This window comes from Dromiciops gliroides, chromosome 1 (assembly GCF_019393635.1).
Source record: "Dromiciops gliroides isolate mDroGli1 chromosome 1, mDroGli1.pri, whole genome shotgun sequence".
NCBI classification, from domain to species: Eukaryota; Metazoa; Chordata; class Mammalia; order Microbiotheria; family Microbiotheriidae; genus Dromiciops; species Dromiciops gliroides.
Window position 1 is genome coordinate 623,406,982 of NC_057861.1, and position 12,852 is coordinate 623,419,833.

Genomic DNA, 12,852 nt, shown 5'->3' on the forward strand with positions numbered 1-12,852 from the left:
ACAGAAAGACCTGATAAATGGAAGTATGTATCTGTGTCAAATGGTGGCCTTCTCTATTGCAGGATGAGGGGAAAGGGGAAAAAAAAAGTGCACAGCAGAAAACGAAAGAAAACACAGATAGGAGCACAGAAAAAAGCAGGATAGTTTTGAAAAGAATAGTGTAGTATTTATCACATAGTTTTTTAAAAAAGTAAACTGAAATGGAGATTCATGGTTTCATAGTGAATTCTCTTTGTGTTGTGTTGTGTATATGGAAATGATTTTTTCTCTTTTTGTATTTCAGTTTAAAATTAAAAAAAATTAAAAAGCACTTTTCTGAATTATATAATACAACTCAGTGTGTACAAGTATTGAAAGAAGCTGAAATATGGTATCTTGTACAGTAAGGGAAATTGGCCTGTACCCCCAAAGTTATCTATTTAGAAAAACTGAGCATAATAAAGATAATGGGACAATACTGATATTAATATTAAAGTATTGAATGGTATAACAATATGACAGTAATTCTAAGGAATTTTAACATTCTTGGTCAGTTTGGCAAACCCAAGTAAAAGATAAATAAGAAAGAAATCACATGATTAAAATGTTTTTAAAAACTAAATTTGATAGACATATGGAAGTTTCTGAATGGGAACATTAAAGAATATGCATGTCTCTTCAGGTTCCTATTACATTAAAACTGATCAAGTGCTAGGGCCCAAGGAACTCCTCAGCAATTCCAGAAAAGCAAACATCTTATACATATTCATTATAGACCATAACACAGTAAAAACATGTAGTCAATAAATAAAATATGTGTAAAGTATGAAGACTTAAATGAAGACTAAGGAATGACATCCTAAATAAGATCTTAGAACTAATACAAAATTTATATTAATGACAATGATATAACATAACATTAAATAACATGAGATTAATATAAGACTAAAATAAGAGTAATGAATTCAGTATGGAATTCCTCCCCAAATCTCAAAATAAGCATAAAAAAAGATTTTTTTAAATTAAAGGCAAGATGAAAAATTAAAAATTAAAATTATACCAATAGACAAAATTATTTTTAAAAAGTAGATTAACAAAATAAATAAGCCAAAGCAAATTTGATCAAAAAAGAGAAAAACCAAATAATAAAAAAAGAGAGAATTCACAACAAATTGAGAAATCATAAGATTTATAAAAGCTACTATTTTGAGTTATCTGGGAAAATACTGAAAATTTAAATGAATGAATGTTTACAAAAATATGCAATATGAAAGTCAACAAAATAGGAAATAGGTAAGTTAAATAACATGATCTTAAACTGAAGAAGCCATAAATGAATTCCTATGGAAAAAGACTCAAGGTACTTATGAATATACAAGTAAATTATATGTAACATTTAGTGAACAAATAATCCACACTAAACAAACTGTTTTTAAAAATATGGAAGGGGCAGCTAGGTGGCTCAGTGGATAGAGCACTGGCCCTGGAGTCAGGAGTACCTGAGTTCAAATCCGACCTCAGACACTTAACACTTACTAGCTGTGTGACCCTGGGCAAGTCACTTAACCCCAATTGCCTCACTAAAAAAAAAAAAAAAACTAAAAAAAAAAATATGGAAAGAAGAAAATCTTTCTATGATACAAGCTTGGTTTTCATTCCCAAACTAGTGATAAAGAAAAAGAGCACTATGAACCAAAATCACTAATGAACATTGATGAAAAATTAAATAAAATACTGGCAAAAAGATTACAGCAATATACTCCAAAATATCTTCATTATGACCAATTTGGATCTATACCAAGACTTTAAGTGTGGTTCAACATTAGGAAAACAACTAGCATGTTAATTATTAAATTAAGCCACTCACTGCAGCAATTGGAATAAGAGCTTTCTGTGTTTGAGGAATTTAAAAATAAGAAAGGAGACTTGAATAGTTTCTTATCTATTTCAATTTCTTTATTTAGTGGCCAATGAATGCTTCTCCAGATGAATGATTATGTGATAACTAAGTGTCCATATTAAAAATTGGAAAACAAAATCTGTGCTCAATATTTAACAAATTCAAAAGAGATTTATTAGAGGATTTTAAAAAATGGCTTGATGGAGATGGGAATGGGATTCTTACAGTTTTCAAATCTGCATCCAAATTAGAATGATGTGATGGTATAGCAATTCTAAAGATGGTTTCCCAACTTCCTCTTTTTGTATAGGAAAAGTCTCATCTCTCACATGTGTTAGAGATGCACATTCCTTTTCAGGAGTTACAGGATGGTAATTGGTGGGGGGCAAGGTATTATCTGTCTCTTGACCTTTGATGGATATTCATCCAAGTTACATTTGTTAACGTTGGGTATCTCACAAGATTCTGTCCTACGCCCTCTTCCCTTCTTTGATACCATCTTATTAATTCTCATGGATTCAATTATCATCTCCATATTGATGATTCTCAGATCTGCCTATCCAGCCTAACCCTCCACTGACCTCTAATCTCACATTTCTAATTGCTTACTGGACACTTTGAACTAGATATCTTCTTTTTTTTTTTTGGGCAGAGCACTGAGGGTTAAGTGACTTGCCCAGGGTCACACAGCTAGTTAAGTGTCAAGTGTCTGAGGCTGGATTTGAACTCAGGTCCTCCTGAATCCAAGGCCAGTGCTTTATCCACTGCGCCACCTAGCTGCCCCCTAGATATCTTCTTAAAGATACCTTAAATTCAATGTGTAAAATTAAGTTATCTTTCTCCCGAAATCCTCCCTTCTTCCCTATTATTTTTATGTTATTAACATTATTATTATCATCATCATACTAGTCACCTAGGATCTCAATGTAGTTGTCACCCTTCACTCCTCACTTTTTTTTGCTTTTTTTTTTTTTTTGGCAGGGCAATGAGGGTTAAGTCACTTGCCCAGGGTCACACAGCTAGGGTCAAGTGTCTGAGACTAGATTTGAACTCAGGTCCTCCTGAATCCAGGGGTGGTACTTTATCTACTGTGCCACCTAGCTGCCCCCCCCACTCTCTTTTACTCATTGTTATCTAATCAGCTGCTAAATCCTACTAATTCTCCCTTTGTAACATCTTGGTGGGGGGGCCTCCCCATCTCAAGTCTCTTTCTCCATGCTAATCTATTCTCCATTCAGCTATCAAAGTAATCTTCCAGTGGTTCCCAGTTGCCTCAAAGATTAAGTACAAAATCCTCTGTTTGGTATTCAAAGCCCTTTGTAATCTACCCCCTTTCCTACCTTTCCACTCTTGTTATACCTTACTCCTCCCTTTCACATACTCTATGATCCAGGGACTCCAGTTCCCTTGCTATTGCTTGTACAGAGTTCCATCTCCGACTCCAAGCATTATTTTTTCTTGTTTTTGTTTTTGTTTTTTTTTGCGGAGCAGTGGGGGTGAAGTGACTTGCCCAGGGTCACACAGCTAGTAAGTGTCAAGTGTCTGAGGTCATATTTGAACTCAGGTCCTCCTGAATCCAGGTCCAGCGCTCTATCCACTGCGCCACCTAGCTGCCCCCGACTCCAAGCATTTTTACTGGTTGTGTCTTATGCCTGGAATGCTCTCCCTCCTCAGCTCTGCCTAGTAGATTCCTTGGATTCCTTCAAGTCTCAGTTAAAATCTCACCTTATGCAAGAAATCTCCTCCATTCTACCTTAATATTAAAACCTTCCCTTTGTGATCATCACCAATTTGTCCTGTATACACCTTGTTGGCACATAGTTGTTTGTATAGTGTTCCCCATTACACTGTGAGCTCCTTGATGGCTGAGACTCTCATTGCCTTTCTTTGTGTCTCTATTGCTTAGCACATGTAGTGGTCCATGGTTGGTACTCAACAAATGCTTATTGAACAATGACTAACCACATTTCCAAAGGACTCACGATGAAACATGCAATCCATCTCCAGAGGGAGAACTGAAAGACTCTGAGTGCAGATTGCAGTATGTTTTCTCTTCAGACATAGCTAATGTAGCAATTTGTTTTGCATGACTATACATGATTGGGGTGAGCTTTGTTTTTCTCACCTCTTCAATAGGCAGTAGGGGAAGAGGGCAATTTGGAACTGAAAATAAAATAAAATTCATTTAAAAAAAAATAAAGGGGCGGCTAGGTGGTGCAGTGGATAAAGCACTGGCCCTGGAGTCAGGAGTACCTGAGTTCAAATCCAGCCTCAAACACTTAACACTTACTAGCTGTGTGACCCTGGGCAAGTCACTTAACCCCAATTGCCTCACTAAAAAAAAAATAAATAAATAAAGTGTGTTGGCTTGACTGAAATTGTCCAGCCAGTGCTAGAAAAAGGCTACACCTAGCCTCTAGGGAGGAGGCTAGAGAGCTGGTACTGAGTTCTGGTTGAAACCAGTTTGGGATGGGAGTGGGAAGAGGAACTGCCATCACTTAATCAATGGACATGAGTACCCAAGTTTTTTCAGGGACTGAGAATGGAGGCAGAGATGAAGCATAACTAGAGAATATGCCATTTGCAGATCAAATACTCAGGTATTATCATAGTCCAGAAAAATCTCTGTTATTTTCAGGAGTAGTCTTTTTGGTGATAGGTTGTGTCTGATCTAAATGAACCTTTCTCCTCTTGCCTAAAACTTCATCCTGCCCCTTTTTTTGTGTGATGCAGGGATGATCCCTGATTCTAGGCCTTCAGGAAGACTCAGAGACAATCACACCACTCTCTACTCCACTTGAAAGCTTGTTCAAGTCTTAATGTTCTCTCTGGTTTCAAAGACAGTTTAACATATGATCTGAAATATATTAAATATATTAAAAATTATTCCCAAATGCAAACCTCTCTCTTTGACTTTGAGCATCTAGTTTTTTTATTTTCCCATGGGTTGGCATGCACTTTTATTCTCATACCCTAGGCTCATAGGATTAAACAAACTAATGTCAATGACCATGTAGCTTATTAGAAGTCCCAAAGATGCAGAGAGACATTCTAACAAGGCTGAGGAATGACTTGCAGTCAGAGTTCAATTTTTCCTTTCCTCCCCACCCCAGTCCTTCTTCCTACCATTCTGAGGGAGGACAGGAAGTAAAGAGATGGAGAAATGAAAGACAATTCCCTCACACTGAGGTCCAGGGAAGGAGAGGAGGACCGATAAGCTGTGGACTGGACTTTGTTCATTGCAAGAACTATATATAGGCTGCAGTTTGGGCTCAATATATTCTCCTTCCCTCTGGCTGGCCCCAATCTGCAAGTGGCAAGCTCAGTAAGGAAGTCTCAGCTCCTGCTTTCCTATATAGGGAGAGGGAAGGTGGTACATCCCCTGTTCTTTGCTGACTCAGCTGAAGTATGCCTCTAGACATTGCCACTTTTTTCTTTTTGATCACTGCCATGGGGCAGAGAAATTTCTCTTAAAACTGAAAACCCATAGGAAATCCGGGAAGTGGGTATGTGTTTACAAGCCCACATCCTAATCCACCGAAAGTCTCTTTGACCTTTGTTTGGTCCTCTACAGGCTCTGAAATTCCAAGGAGGTCCTCCTGAACTTTCCTGGGTATTTTGAAGTTTTATATAAAGAAACTGCCAGCTCCCTAGACAATTGCCACCTCCTGGCCAATTGAAAGGGGAAAACCAAATAGAATGGCCTAAGTGGGCTCCTGCTTCTCCCTGTCAAAAATACCTGGCCCTGTTCAGCTCGCTTGAGATGTACTGAGGCACAGGCTGAAGATAGATCTAGGAATGCCATCCATGGAACTCATGATAGGTGTAGAGATACCTTAAAAGCTGGGAGCTGCCTCTTGTAAAATGATCACAGACATTCTCCTTCTGTTATGTCTGGATGATTATCATGTCTAGAATTCTCTGGGAACATCCTCAATTGCCCCTGTCCCCCATCCACTTGCCTTCCCTCCTATGGAAGTGTGGGTCTGGGGCCCAGGGTTCGTTGTAGGAGGTAAGGAAGAGGTCAGTGTGCTGCCTTAATTTTGGAAATGTCAGTTTTTGTCCCAGTTTGGGGAGTGAATGCAGCCATAATCTCCTTTCTTTGTTACCCTTGCCACCCCCTCAGTGATCCATCCCTTGGATGTCTCCAGTTAAGTCACAAGGCCTTCCTTTAAATATGACATAAAAGAACCCATTCCTTTCAACACTGAATCATTGAATTACTTTTTAAAGCTCCTGTAAGTCCCAGAAACAGATCCCAACAGCCCTTTTTCTCTGCATCTCATAAGGAAAGGCAAGCTTAACCACTAGTTCATGGGGTGCTATAGAAATGGAGATTTGACTTTTTGGGTTTGGACTGAACAGAAAGCTGTCCCGAGACTCCTCAAAGACTTCCTGATTCCTCGTAGCCCAATCAGTCCTAGTGATGTGGGATAGCATTAGGGTCAAATTGATCGTGAGTCGTCCCAAAAGAGTTACAAGACTCAGTGACTCAGTTTACCAAGTTTTATTGCAATACTGTGAGTGAACACAGGGAGAGCACTATGGAGGTGTCTCTGGAATAGGGAAAGAAAAGACAGTTAATTTATAGTATGGATAAATTGATTATCAATCTCATTATAATAATCCCCACCTTAGGGACGTACAGGGGAGGACTTATCCTAATTTGGAGTTCCTGGGGGCTTAAACCAAACCCCAGGTGGGTACCTTTTCCGTGGAGGTGTGTTTTGGGGGTTTACATGTTTTAAGGTGAATCTGGGGACAAATTTGGCCTTTTCTGCACTGATCACTTTTTGATTCCCATGCCTAGTTTCAAAATATTTTCATTTATCAGTTTGAATTTCTATGCCCTGTCTTTGTATCATTGTTATAGTCAAGGTCTCTATGACCTGCCTCTTTATGTTCTTGTTATGGGTACTGATTAATGTGGATAACAAGAACTTAGGTCCTAACTTGTATTTTGTTTTTGTTTTTTGGTGAGGCAATTGGAGTTAAGTGACTTGCCCAGAGTCACACAGCTAGTAAGTGTCAAGTGTCTGAGGTCGGATTTGAACTCAGGTCCTCCTGAATCCAGGGCCAGTGCTTTATCCACTGCTACCTAGCCACCCGGCTAACTTGTATTAATGAAGACTCAAGTATTAAGTTATTCATTAACTGAGATCTGAATCCCTTTTAGAACTAATATCTAAATTAGAGTTTGAGTCTTAGGTTTTTCTGTTAACCCCTTTTTTGCCTCCTACATCACTAGGAAGGTCTCTGGGCCTTCCTGTTTCCTAGCAGGGCCCAGAATGCTCCCACAATCCCGAAATACCACCACCCCTAAAATTCCCAAGTAATCTGGCAGAAATTTTGGAGATGATGGAATTAATTTGGATTAATACAGCCTTTTTAAAAAACAGATAATTCTGGGAAGGTTAAGGGGACCCATATCTTAGTATGAATTTAGTCCAGTATTCTGTAAATCTAGGATTATAAAACATCAAAGGAAAGAAAATGAACAATTCAAGAAAATTTTTTTGGGAAAACTGGTGTTTAAAGTTCATTTTCCTGGGTGTTAATATTTAACAAAGGGCTTTTTTTTCTGTCTGAGGAAGCCACAGTGTAGGGAGACGCCCCGGAAGCCCGCATTCCGGTGCTTCAGCCTCAGTCCCGCAGCGTCGCTCAGAAGCTCTAGGCCAGGATTCGGAGCCCTCCCTAATGCGCCTGCGTGGAGGGAGAGCAGGAGGGGGAGGGGTACAAGCAATCTGGAGGGGGCGGGGCGGGAGCGGTTCAACTCCTAGTAGAGGGAGAGGGGGAGGAGGAGGAGGTGAAAGAGGCGTGGGACGGGGCAGAGTCGGGCCAAACGCGTGAAACCCCAGTCCCGCGCAGGCCTTGGGCAGGGCCCTCAGGGCACGTCAGTATCTGCTCCCTCTTTCCCCTGGTCCCGCAGCGCCAGTGTACTATAGTCTCCTGACTTCTTCCAGAACCCCAGGCTCCAGACTCCCCCTCTAGGCCCTTTTGCTGACCTGTCACCCATCTGTACAGGCCCAGAGAGGATGTGGAAAGATGCGAGTTGGCAGGGTGTAGGATCGCCAAAGGTCACAAGAGGAGGTTAAGGTTAAGCACCCCGACTTTAAAGGGAACATTCTGTCGAAAGGCGTGAAGTCCTTTTAGTGCTTCCTATTTAAGAAACACAGCTGGGGGGAGGGGCAGGGTGTAAGGTTTGAATAGAACCCTGGTATCTTCCGAGTTTATCATCCACCTGGGCAGGTGAGACAGACACATATGAAATAAATGTCTAGTCCATGTACTGTCAAATGAGTCAGAAAGACCCTGAGTGATAAAGGAGTTAAGAGATAGGAAAAATCCCTTTGAACCGACAAAGTTAGGGGAAAGCTTCCTGGGAGCTGGTGAAGAAGGAACAGAGACAGACCCCATGGGTGAGAATTAGGTGTGTGCATTAGTTTATTGGGTAAGTTAATAAGCAGAAATTAAACATTCCCACAACAAAGAGCACCCACTCTAATACTCCACACATTTTTCCCCCCTGGGTCTTTCCTTTGCTGTGATGCTGACTTTGTTATTCATAATGCATACTCTTTTTCTTTTTTTCTGAAAGAAAAAAAATGAGAACAAATGAGAAGATGGTCAGATCATTGTGGAATATAAAGATGAGAAAGCTGGAGAAGTAAGGGAGGAGTCATGTCAACAATTCAATTTTATATTAAGCACCTACTATGTACTGGAAAATGTGCTAAGCACTGGGGATACAAGAAATAGTCTTTACTCTGAAGGAGCCCACAATCTAATGGGGAAAGCAACAGGAAAACAACTAGGTACAAATAAAACAGGAAAATTGGAAATAATTAGCATCAGGAAGTCACTAGCATTAAGCAGAGTTGGGAAAAAACTTTTTGCAGAAGGGAGGGTGTTAGCTGGGACTTGAAGGAAGGCAGGAAAGGCAGGAGGCCAAAAGGAGGAGGGAAAGGATTCCAGAAGTGGAGGGACAGCCAATCCAGGAGATAGAATGTCTTGCCCAGGACTGGAGACCAGAGTCACTGGATCATATTGATCACAGGGAGAACAGAAGTACCAGATTGGGTATGGGTCTAGGACAACAAATGAGAATGGTGGGATTGGGGACAAACATTGTAACAAACCAGAAGATCAGAGCAGGATCTAAAGTTTTCATTCTAGGGCTCCAAACCCAAATGGGCAAAAGGAATCCTCAATGGAAAACACTCTCAATAGCTATCTCAAAAGCGAGTACAGATAGTATAGAAACAATGAACGTGAACTTGGACTGACATAAAAAGATAGGGTCCGATAGAAGGGCCTGGCGTGCAACAATCCCTGAGGACTACTGGGGTAGTCAACAACAACCTCTTACCTTCACACACAAAGAACAATCACAATTATTGTTATTGTTAGGAATGCTGGCCATCCAGATACCATAAAACTCCATTTTTTCTTTCCATTTCGCTAGAAAAAAAAAAAAAGATAGGAAAACCATGTACTGAGACACACAAACCCCACTACCTCCCCTCTATCTCCTCTGAGGAGGAAATCCATGGCCCAGAGTTTTGAGGTCAGAATAAGGATAAGGATCATAGAATGTTGGAACTAGAAGTTCTGGGATCTTAGAAATCACCCAGATAAGGGATTCTTACCTTGTGGTCCATAGATAGATTTCCACAGGGTGAGGGAGGGTCTATGAATTTTGATGCAGAAAATAGTTACAGCTTTATTTTTACTAATCCCTAACTGAAATTTAGCATTTCCTTCAATTATTTAGAAACATTATTCTGGGGCGGCTAGGTGGCACAGTGGATAGAGCACCGGCCCTGGAGTCAGGAGTATCTGAGTTCAAATCTGACTTCAGACACTTAACACTTACTAGCTGCATGACCCTGGGCAAGTCACTTAACCCCAATTGCCTCACTAAAAAACCAAAACAAAACAAAAAAACATTATTCTGAGGAGAGTCCTTTAGAACTAAAGGGGTCCATGACCCAAAAAGGTTAACTCTTGACCTAGTTCAACCTGCTCATTTTGCAAAGGAGGAAATCCAGGGTAGGAAGAAACCTGCTTGGCATTCCATAGTAAATAAAATGGAGACTTGGATTCTAGAATCCAGGTATCCTGTCTTCCAGACAAGGGATGTTTCCATAGCAGGGGTCCCAACCAGAAAATTTCAATCTATTAGGAGATTAAAGGCTAATATTATTAGCACAACCTCATTCACCAGGATTCCTAGGAGAAAGGAGGAATGCAACTTCTATTCTTTCCCTAGGTCCATCAGAGGACTTTACTATGATCCTTTTCTGTCTCTGCTGACCTCCAGGCCATCAAGAGAGAGACAGAGAGAGAGAGAGAGAGAGAGAGAAGTAAACTTCACACAAGGTTTGGGAAACCCTTATTATACCGTCCTAACTGAACTGAGCCCAGGTCCTGCTGCATATTCCCTTCTTTTTTTTCCTTTTTTTTTCTTTTTTCCTTTTCTTTTTTGCAGGGCAATGAGGGTTAAGTGACTTGCCCAGGTCACACAGCTAGTAAGTGTCAAGTGTCTGAGGCCAGATCATATTCCTTTCTTGTTAGAGGATAGACTTTGATAGGACATGTTTGGGGCAAACTGCCTCAGTTTACCCAAATAACTCAAGGAGACCACCAAGTCAAGCAGAGACAGATTTATTACATTCCCATGGGAATGGGCAAACTCAATAACTGAGTCGCGATAGCTAATACATGCCTTGACCTTTTATAGGAATGTTGGTCAGAGGGGAAGTCCCCACGCACACTAGGGCAAGCTCACAATCTAACATCCAATCCTGTCTCACCCAGGGTGCGTGTTTTGCTCGTGATCAATGTATGGAGACATGCATACATGTTCCAGGAACAAGGGGGAAAGGGGGGGGGGAACAAGGTCAAACCAAAGGAAGAGGGAACGGGGGAGTGACAGTCAGATGTTTCAGATCTCACAGTTCCCACTGACTCCCCTCTCCCAGCCCCTGTCTCTAAAGATATTCAACTTGAATAACGGGAAGAGTCATTCAGGTGTTTCAGCATTGTTTTGTAGTTGTGTTAATTTTAGAAGGATAAAAGGGTTAAAATTTATCTTCAGCTATGTTGGGAAATCAAAGAAATAGAATAAAGAATAAAAGAATAATCCATTGTTGGGACCCTAGGGTCAAGGGGATTCTGCTCTGAGAAAAAGAGACATGTCACTTAACATCTGGTCTCAACTTAATTGCTGCATCTTGTGCTGAGCCCTGTCCTTTCTTCTTGAGTCCCGAGTATTGAATTGGTGGGCAAACTTCCCGACCCACTCAACAGGGACTGGGGTTCTGACACATGATGGATTCCAGATAAAACTAAGATGTAGCTGACAAGTGGGGAGACTGAGCAGAAGTAAAAATACTGTTAATTGGCAATAAAACTTAAAGGAGACAGTGAGAATTTGACAAGCAATAAACTGTTAAACTAACTATACTGGGGCAGGGCTGGGTATCTTCCAGACCCCATCCTCAGAGTTTAATCTGACTCAAATCCATAATCATCTCATACAGACATAAGTCAGGCAGAGGTAGCCATATAATCTGTGGAGATAGAGGCAATCATACTCACATGTTTAAAATTTAAAAATGAATCTTGTGCTCCCATTCTTGTCTCTTGTTTCTGAGTAGGCAAATAGCCTGTAAGACAAAATAGATAATTAATTTCTCTGGTAGCCTACCCTTTGCTTCTAGAACCCACGCATCTCACTCCCTTACTGACTCTTTACTCAAATGTCCCTGTTGTCTCCTTGATCTCAGGAATCCTAACTTTTTGCCCTCCCAACCATCTTCCCCATCTAATAATCTCTTGTCCGCATTACCCTTCGAGAACACAGATTCAACTTTAAATTGCCTTTGGTGGGTCTATGTCCCTTCTCTCCTTGCATTGAGGTCTGTCTCCCCTCTTTTTTCTCTCTCCTTCCACAAACTTAATCTATTACTACTTTTTCTGAGTACCTTCTTTCAGACTTAGAACCTTTTTCTTTCTCTCCTTACTTGTGAATAAATGTCAAGGACTACAATTTGAGGGTAAAAGTTGACATTTAGAGGAAACGGAAAACAAATTCTATTTACGGAAGTTCTAACATCCTGGTCCTGCTAGGACTAGCTTGAGACTATGAGGAAGGAATGTGGTCTGAGGATAATTAACAATTTCAGAATCTTAGCCAAATTCAATTGAGCAGCTGTCATCAAATATTTCCTAATTACAGGTAAAAACATTTTAACAATCTTTTTTTTTTTTTTTAGTGAGGCAATTGGGGTTAAGTGACTTGCCCAGGGTCACACAGCTGGTAAGTGTGTGTTAAGTGTCTGAGGTCGGATTTGAACTCAGGTACTCCTGACTCCAGGGCCGGTGCTCTATCCACTGCGCCACCTAGCTGCCCCTTAACAATCATTTAAAAAAAATTTAGTTCTGAATTCTTTCCCTCCCTCTCCTTTCTCCACCTCCTTGAAAAGGCAAGCATAAATTTAATACTTTTTTTAAAATAGCATTTTATTTTATTTTTTCCAATTACATATAAAGATAGTTTTTGTGAGAAATGGGTAGTTGTCTCCTCTCAACGTGGATATAACAGTCAGTCATACTCCCCTGACCTTTTGTAGGACAAAGGTCTCAGATCCCCTCCTTCCCTCTCAGGTTAGCAAGGTCACATGGTTCAAGGAGCCCTGGTCTCAATTAGGTCCTCTCCAGAGTTCTGTCCATATAAGGAAGTATAAGGGTCCACTCCTGAGTTATGCCCATACAAAGAAGAGGGGTGGGAATACTGCGTTCCGATTAGCTAGTTTTTACAAGTAGATTGTAACCCCAACCAGTGATGAAAAAGGGGAAGGTCCATTCGAGTTAGGGACTAGGTTATAAAACAAGGCCTTCGAGCCCCCTTTCTGGGCACCCACTAGCTGCACACTAAGGTGCCTCCTTCTCATGAGAAGAAAATAAAG

At 40.6% G+C, this 12,852-nt stretch overlaps 1 protein-coding gene and 1 long non-coding RNA gene across 6 annotated transcripts in view; one reads left to right on the forward strand and one right to left on the reverse strand.

The window, feature by feature from the left end:
* Window positions 1-12,852, forward strand: part of SRRM2 (serine/arginine repetitive matrix 2) — a 108,491-nt gene that overhangs the window by 47,940 nt on the left and 47,699 nt on the right. The gene's annotated exons all lie outside the window — the stretch shown is intronic.
* Window positions 8,300-12,004, reverse strand: LOC122736157. The gene is made up of 4 exons (XR_006354168.1): window positions 11,869-12,004; window positions 11,483-11,550; window positions 9,249-9,340; window positions 8,300-8,470 (listed from the first exon to the last, which is right to left on the reverse strand). It is a non-coding gene; the product is annotated as an uncharacterized LOC122736157 (long non-coding RNA).